At 34.2% G+C, this 8,023-nt stretch overlaps 1 non-coding gene across 1 annotated transcript; it reads left to right on the plus strand.

Moving 5' to 3' along the window:
* The first annotated feature begins 6,207 nt into the window (after window positions 1-6,207).
* Trnay-gua (transfer RNA tyrosine (anticodon GUA)) lies at window positions 6,208-6,302 on the plus strand. The gene is made up of 2 exons: window positions 6,208-6,244; window positions 6,267-6,302. It is a non-coding gene; the product is annotated as a tRNA-Tyr (tRNA).
* The last annotated feature ends 1,721 nt before the right edge of the window (window positions 6,303-8,023 follow it).

An 8,023-nucleotide genomic window follows, 5' to 3' on the forward strand; every position in this document is an offset into this window, starting at 1 on the left:
AATCAAAAGAACATTTGTGTTCTGTGTGTTCGTCTGAACGTCTGTCTGGGTGCAGCAGGAGCTGAGTTATCATTGAAATTCTTGTTATTTGTTGTTGTTGTATTTCATTCGTTTTATGTTAAGAGATTTAGACATTTAGTGTTTATTTTTTCTGCTGCAGACAGGAATTGATGAATATCAACGAAACAAGCATGAGAATACATCCAAAATATTCACGGAACTAAAGTACAATAATGTTATTTATTCAGGTGCCTTTGGTTTTGCAAAAAATATATTGAAAGGAGTTATTGATTTAATCTAAACCCTGCATATCGTAATATTTCCTCAAAACCAGAAGATAGAAAATATCAGACCACAAAATCTGAAAAATATATATGTAATATCCTCTGAACGGATTATCTGTTTTGATCCAAACTTAATATTTATACCAAAATTATATCAAATTCGAAGGTGGGGATCATTAGTCCCATCATACTGTTACCTCTCCTACAAAGGGTCAACATTTTGAAATTTTGTAAGTATCTTACGGAATATCCGATTTGTTTCCAACTCTGAACATCGTTATACCTTCGGCAAACCTGGAAAATGGAAAATTTAAAAATCTCATACAAAGCTAATTGATTATCCGATTCAACTTATCCGAAGATATAGTCTATCTGTAAATTTTTTTTATATACCGAATCAGATAATGGGAACTAAGGTTAACTCCCTTTGATGCTGCCTCTTCAGATTTCCAACATATCGACTTTTTCTTTATATTTACTTTTTAATTTGGTAGCTCATGTGCTACTTGAATGTTGCTTAGGCCTGATAGGATTAATAAATTTCTTATTATGTAATTAACTTTTAAACCTACCAATTTGACTAGAAATTGATTTAAAAGTTAATCGCATAACATGACATTTGTTAATTCTATCAGGCCAAGGTAACTTTCAAGTAGCATAAAACTAAGAACTATAAATATTATTTTTTCGAAATTTGAGTCAAATCGTAAACTTAATTAGTTTCGTAAAATATTTCCCACAGGGAACAGACCACTAATTGCGAATTTCGACTACGATATAGTTTTAATTAGATTGTGTTTAATTAATTAATTAGGCCACAGTTACGGACCAATTTTCACGAAATTTTGTATGTAGGATGGGTTCTGGTCAATGAAGACCCCTATTGTTTTTGAAAAAGATCGGTTAATATTTAGGGGATGAAATGGACCAAAAATTTTATTTTTGTCGGTTTTTCTTATCGCTCCAGAGGCCACAATTATGGCCCAAACACCGCGAATTTTTGCATGGAGAAGGGGATCGGGCCACAGAATAAGCGTGTCTGTTTTGATAAAGATCGGTCAATATTTAGCGGGTCAAATGGACCCTGACTTTTGTGTGAAAAAGGGAAGGACATAGAGCCGAGAAGTTGATAGTATATCCAAGAAGAGTGGTTGGCCTTTAAATTTATACCAATTATATTGTCGTATGTACTCGGATGTGGAAGATACACTTGAATATTTACAGGTGCTTACGTACTGAGATATTATTTAGTAACCCATTACCACACTAGAGGGCGGAACTATAGCGCTGATCGCTGTGAAATTTTCCATGAGATCCCAGTTGTGGTCAGGGACAACGCTTATAAATTTCTGTGATGATCAGATAATAATTTTGGGATGAAGTGGACCGAAAAAGGGCTGTACTGAATATTAGTAATAATCGGAATATATGTTAGTGTAAGGAAGAGGTGTTGTTGACCTCTAATCGGGCAAGAGGGTACAAAAATCACGAAATATTGCCCAGGCTCGGAATAAACATCCGCAGAAAGTTAGAGTTCCGTGGTAGTTGTATACACTATACTGCTCCGCTCACTGGTTTTAATATCATGGATTTTTCAGCAAAATGTTGATCTTTTTTCGAACATGACATACATAGATTTGGAAGAAATATTACGATGTCGCATATATCAGAATTGTGTATTTTAAAAAGTGCAGATGTTCATGTTAATTAAACAAACGTTCTATTATATTTTAAAGAGTAGATAATTCATGCAAATTTTCGTGTTATTTTGGGCAGACGATTTGGGATATTTACATGTAATCGGAAGAAATTAGCTATATCTAAACCGATAAGATGGAAACTCGGACACAGAACTGGTACACACTCGAACATACACACGGGTCTCCTTTCTTAAAAAAATCCATCGATTGCCGTCGTAGATTTAATAAATTTTCTCACATTCGAATTTTTCTTTACTCTGTGAGCGATAAATGCCTTAATTTTCCCAGTAACTGCAGCTGCCAAGTAAATCACGCCATCGTCAATATTCCCAGCAAAGTGTCAACTCACTGTCGGCGTTTTTGCTGTGCTTTGCTTTATTGATATTTATTTCGTCGTCACTGTTATTTTTTATTTTTGCAATTTTGGCAAATAACGTAACGTGCAGATGAACGGACGGACAGACTGACTGTTCAGTGTTCATAAATCCCCCGAAAAAATATTCATAAACAAATTTCATGCACAACTTAAGATTTATAACGTGCAATATTTGACAGCAATAACAACAACAACAAGAGTAACAGCAAGGAATTACAATAACATCAGCAGCAGGAGCAACAACACCAAACCAAGCATCAGGGAGAGCAGTACCGAACGAACGAATGGAACAAACACTCGTGCAAATCACATAAAATTTATTACAGTGTCATTTGATTTGAATGAAATTCGGTTTATTCGTTGCGCGAACATTCCCCCGCATTTGTTGCCACCCCGTTAGTGGGCAAAAGCAAGTTAAACAGTGTTGCCCAGTATTTGGAACATTTATGAAAAAATAGGCACTTGGATCTAGAAGAAAAGGAAAAATCAGTCCTAGAAAAGGGGGGTTTCGGTAAAATGCAGGAGTTGTATAACAGTCCCCTTTGATTACCATTGTCACCACATGACCCAGAGCATATTAATGGGAGTTATCCTTTTATTTTGTTGACCAGTATACAATTGTAAAACGCCCAGAATTTGTAATCAAGGATTAGCTGAAGAAACTCATTTTTCTTTTTTTTTTTACCAAACATAAATCATATTTATAATTAGAAGTGAATGTTATTTATAAGAGTAATCGATATGAGGATTTACAAGCAATCCCAAATAAATAAATTTCTCAATACCTTTGGCAACATTGACATAAAATGATGTTGCCTAGGAAGTCGTTCAACAATTACTGATATTCGCCGTAGCTCGGAGGAGTGATGACTGTGAAAGTATGCATGAACTTAAATCTGCACAAACCTACATTCGTGCAAAATATACTGGCAAAATCCATGGAGGGGCCCAGTGTGTCGCTCTTATGTCGGTTTATTGGATTGTGGGGTTGCAGTTGCTTGCTACTCCTTCATGGGATTTCCAACAAATACCAGAAGCCGTCATTTGTACATAAATTACAGCAGACTAACTTTATGTTCATCTATCCTCCAATGTAGATGGTGGCATGGCACGAATGAAACCGCCAACTCCATTGCAAGGGACGTGGTGATGCGGAGGGTACGCGCCAGTACCTTTTTCCTTCAAGTAATTCAAAATTCACAGCTTGCGGCTGAAATCCTAAAGGTCAATTACTAATAGATTCACCTTTTGGGGTCATTCGTTATTTCAAGTTTTGAAATTTAATATGCCTCGTTTTAATGCCCACTCCCCCTCCCTTCTGTATGCTGTACTGCATTGTATACCAGCTGGTAATAGCCGCCGAGAGTTCAGTTTAGTTCGCAATAAATGAATTCCTGCATCTCTGGCCTACGGCGAGAGGCTGGAAGTTGGGAAATGGGATGGGTGTTAAAAATGTATACAATTTTCTCTAACACGATTCTGCGCGCTATACATTCGCCACAACCGTTTGCAGAGCTTGGCATTCGTTTTTGTTTAATGTTCGTCGTGCCACGAAGTTGACTACCACAATAGACTGTTGGACGGTAAAATTGCGAAGAGAAGGTTTTTGTAGATATTCGGTATAATGACATGAAAATTACACTCGAAAAATACATTATCCTAGATCGAAGCTACAGGGGATTTTGTGAACGTGGGTGTAACTATAATATTAAACTGTGTTACTAATATTTCGAACGAATTCGCCTAAAGGTAGTAAATAAATCCTACAAAAACTTGTTTGTAGACAATATAGGTCCATGTTTTGACATAGTCCCTATGTAAAGTCCCAATTCATTTTGGGGGTTTTTGAATTCTGTGTTCTTGGATGATGGAAAACCTTTTTGAAGATTCACACTTCAGTTTTCCTCCGAAGTGTTTGTCATTTTGGCATTCAATATTCATGGTGAATAAAAAACTAATTTCAGTATAGGTTTATGTTTTGTATAAATTCTTATCCCAGTTCAACCTGAGAGACTATAATTTTCACAAAGCATGAGTAACATACAGCTGTGTTCGTAAAAATAGTTGTGCAGTTGATCAATTTATATAGCTGATCATAAGTACACAAATTTTGAACAATGGAATGCGAAGATCAAGAAAGCGAATAAAGTCCCTTGAGATTGGCTGCAGTTTTCTTGATTTCTCTAGTTTGGCGAAATTCAAGAAAAATGTACTGTTCATTAAAATAGTGGTGGTCGAAGTGAAGTCTAATAAAAAAAAATAATGCCAAAGCAAAAGTAAGCACTAGCAATGCTTGTACAAAATTTCAAAGCTCTATTTTAAATATTGCGATCTCTATGCTGATTTAAGACAGGCTATCTATGCGGGTAAATCGACATAGAATTTTATTCTGATCAAGAATATATAGCGTCTCCGGTGAGTATTTCAAGGTGTTGTAAACGGAATATCAAATTTAATATACCCTACAACTTATGGTGGAGATCATAAATAGGACCAATATAAATGAAACAACCTGCAACATAGGTATAGCCCCAATATAACAGAACACACATCACATTGCAACCATATGATACGAGAGCATGTCCACTTTCCGTTAATGAGCCCAGTTTCTCATTATAATCGTTTTCACAAATTTCCCTTGTATAGGAAGGACAGACTTCAATTTTCGAGTGTAATCTGATGTCGTTCAATTACAATTTACGTTTAGCTCTGCTATGTAACAACATTTGTTGGTGCTGTCGTTGGTTTTGTTGTTGCTATTTTTGTAGCTGACTACAAAGTTTTTTTTAATAGCGAGCTATAGCAGCAGAAGCAACAACAACAGCACCAGCTAACGATACGACTGCAGATTAAATATTCGTTCACTCTATTAAAGCGTTATATGGATGTACATAGTACGTACGATTGTATGTATGGATGGTTGTGTGTAGTTGCTATTCTCGCATACGCTACTGCTGTTCAGCATTTGCCGTTCGCTATTATATTTTTTTTCGTTTGATGTTCTTGTGTTCTTGTTGTTGGCAATGTGATGAATATCTTGAATTATTCCAAATTCAAAGTGTTTTTGTTTTTCAGTTTCTTTTGTTGGAAATTATCGTATTGGCTTCGTTATTTTTGTTGTTGCTGATTTTCGTTGTTAGCTTCTTGGCGTCTAACATTCAATTGTAGTGTAGTGTCTTCAAACTGTATATATGTCGGAATAAATACACAAACAATAGCCACAACAAAAATGACAAAATACTATTGTGTTGTTTCAGTTCTTTTGTGGTTGTTGTTTTGTGCTGCTTTTGTCCCAAGTATTGAATGGGAATTATCGTAATTGATGAATGACACTGATAAAACGCACACATCACCGTCTGGATGTTTACCACCGATAACCTGACAAACAGCAACGTAAAAACAAAGCAAAAAAATTAACGCAAAGCAAACAACAAACGTGTCGAACAAACAATCTGACAAACACTCGTTTGGCCAACTTGCAAATGCCATCAATCAGCAAATACAAAAATAAAAAAACGAACCATCCGATCCAAAAACATACCAGCACACACACACACACATTTTTACGTGCATACCAAACAAATGCTATTTTTGAATATTATACCACTCGAGATTTTTTGCCCATTGGCTTTCAACACCTTTCGTCAAAACCCAAAACCAAACAAAACGAAAATGGAACATTAATTCATATTTTTTGTTTGTAATGCAGTTTTTACGCTGTTGTCCAAAATTTTCCCACAACCAATATTTGTTTTGGTTGTTGTTACAAATACCCATCTTATTTTTTTAGTATTACCTTTATATGGCATTATCACATACATTTTTATTTGTCGTTAACGCAAATATACCTTCGATAGCTCAGTTGGTAGAGCGGTGGACTGTAGAGGGAATACGAAAGTAGCAGACATCCATAGGTCGCTGGTTCAAATCCGGCTCGAAGGATAATTTTTTTGTTATTTATTTTTTTAATAAACATTAAAGGAAAATAAATTGTCTATTGGTAAAAAAAACACATTTAATTAAAAATATATAACAATTTATGTAACATTTTATTGAAAGCAATGCTTTGAACCAGTGATTTAAATATACCAGTGATTTAAATAAATTTTTGTTATTAAATATTTTTTTAAAACGTAATGATTAGATTTTATATACATGTTTTCAATTTGTTGATATAACACCCTTAATAACAAAAATTTTCACTTGGCAAATAAATGTAGAAACTCCCATATTAAATTAAACTTAAAAAATATAGAAAGTCCACATATCAAATTAGACAAGAATACATTTATATCGCAGGCTTGAAAAAATAATTTAAAAAAACTCACGCCTATAAAAGACTTGAAGAAAAAATGTTATAACAAAAATTATAATTATTATAAGAGACCACAGTTCATTATAACAACTAATTGGTATTTTTAAACAACTCTATTTTCTCTATACAGACTAATCGGTTTATTTACATATCAATTGGTTTTTAAAAATGCCTATACAGACCAATACGTCTAAATAAAACTGTGTGTTCTATATAAATACCAATTGGTCTTAATACATATCTGTAGTTACTATACAGACCTATGATCTCCCTCTATACACCTTCAATCGGTATCTAGAAGGGGGTTCGGAAACTTTTTAGCCTATCAATGAAAGAGAATAGTTAATTTTTCAAAAAATATTTTTATTTTTCAATACAATCTCCTGAAACTTCAACACATTTAGTTCAACGCTTTTCTAGCAATTATATCCCTTGGTAAAATACTTTTCTTCAAGGTCTTCAAAATAGTGGTTTACAACCGTCAAATGCATCTTCATTTGAGGTAAAATGCTTGCCAGCAAGGATTTTTTTTAGATTTGGGAACAAGTTAAAGTCTCTGGGAGCTAAATCAGGAGAATAAGGTGGGTGATCAAGCAACTCGTACTTTTTTAATTCGTTGATTTTAGCCTTTGTGTGCTGCTGCGTTGTCTTGATGAAAATTTATTTTTTTGTGTTGTAAGCCAGGAAGTTTTTCTTTTTTTTGAATTTGTACATATAATTGATCCAAAAGTTTGCAATAGTACTCTGAATTAATTGTTTTAACATTTTACAGATTTTCAATCAGCCGATAGAATTGTTTTTGCCTTCTTTGGGGCGCTTCCTCCAGCTTCAGTCCATTGTTTGGATTATTCTTTTGTTTCTGGAGTATAGTGGTGAATCCATGTCTCATGAGCAGTTATGAAACGATGCCTAAAATTCATTTTATTTCGCTTAAACGATCCAAACAAGCTTGAGAAATGTTCATTCTTATGTGTTTTTGATCGACTGATTGTAGAAAGTCTTTTCAACTGTAGTTCTTCATGCAAAATTAAATGGACTCGATCATTTCTGTTGTTGTTGCTGCTTTTGGACGTCTTTTTCTTTTTATATCGCGGTTTTTGTGCTAGGCTAAGAAGTTTCCGAACTTTCCTCTTAAATAAACCAATTGGTCTTTATATAGACCTGTGGTCTCTCTACAGACCTATTAGTCGTCATAAATCAATTGAAAGGGAAAGTATCTTTTTAAATCTAACTGAAAATGGATGCGATATAAATAAAATATATATTATTTTTAAGTATCTCAACTCTTTGTATTTTTATTAAAAATAAAGAATTTTCGAAACCAGCAATTTTACACACCTTTAAACAA

Source organism: Musca vetustissima, unplaced genomic scaffold (genome assembly GCF_032173495.1).
Source record: "Musca vetustissima isolate MV318-11 ecotype Yass unplaced genomic scaffold, APGP_CSIRO_Mvet_v1 utg4709, whole genome shotgun sequence".
Classification (NCBI taxonomy): Eukaryota; Metazoa; Arthropoda; class Insecta; order Diptera; family Muscidae; genus Musca; species Musca vetustissima.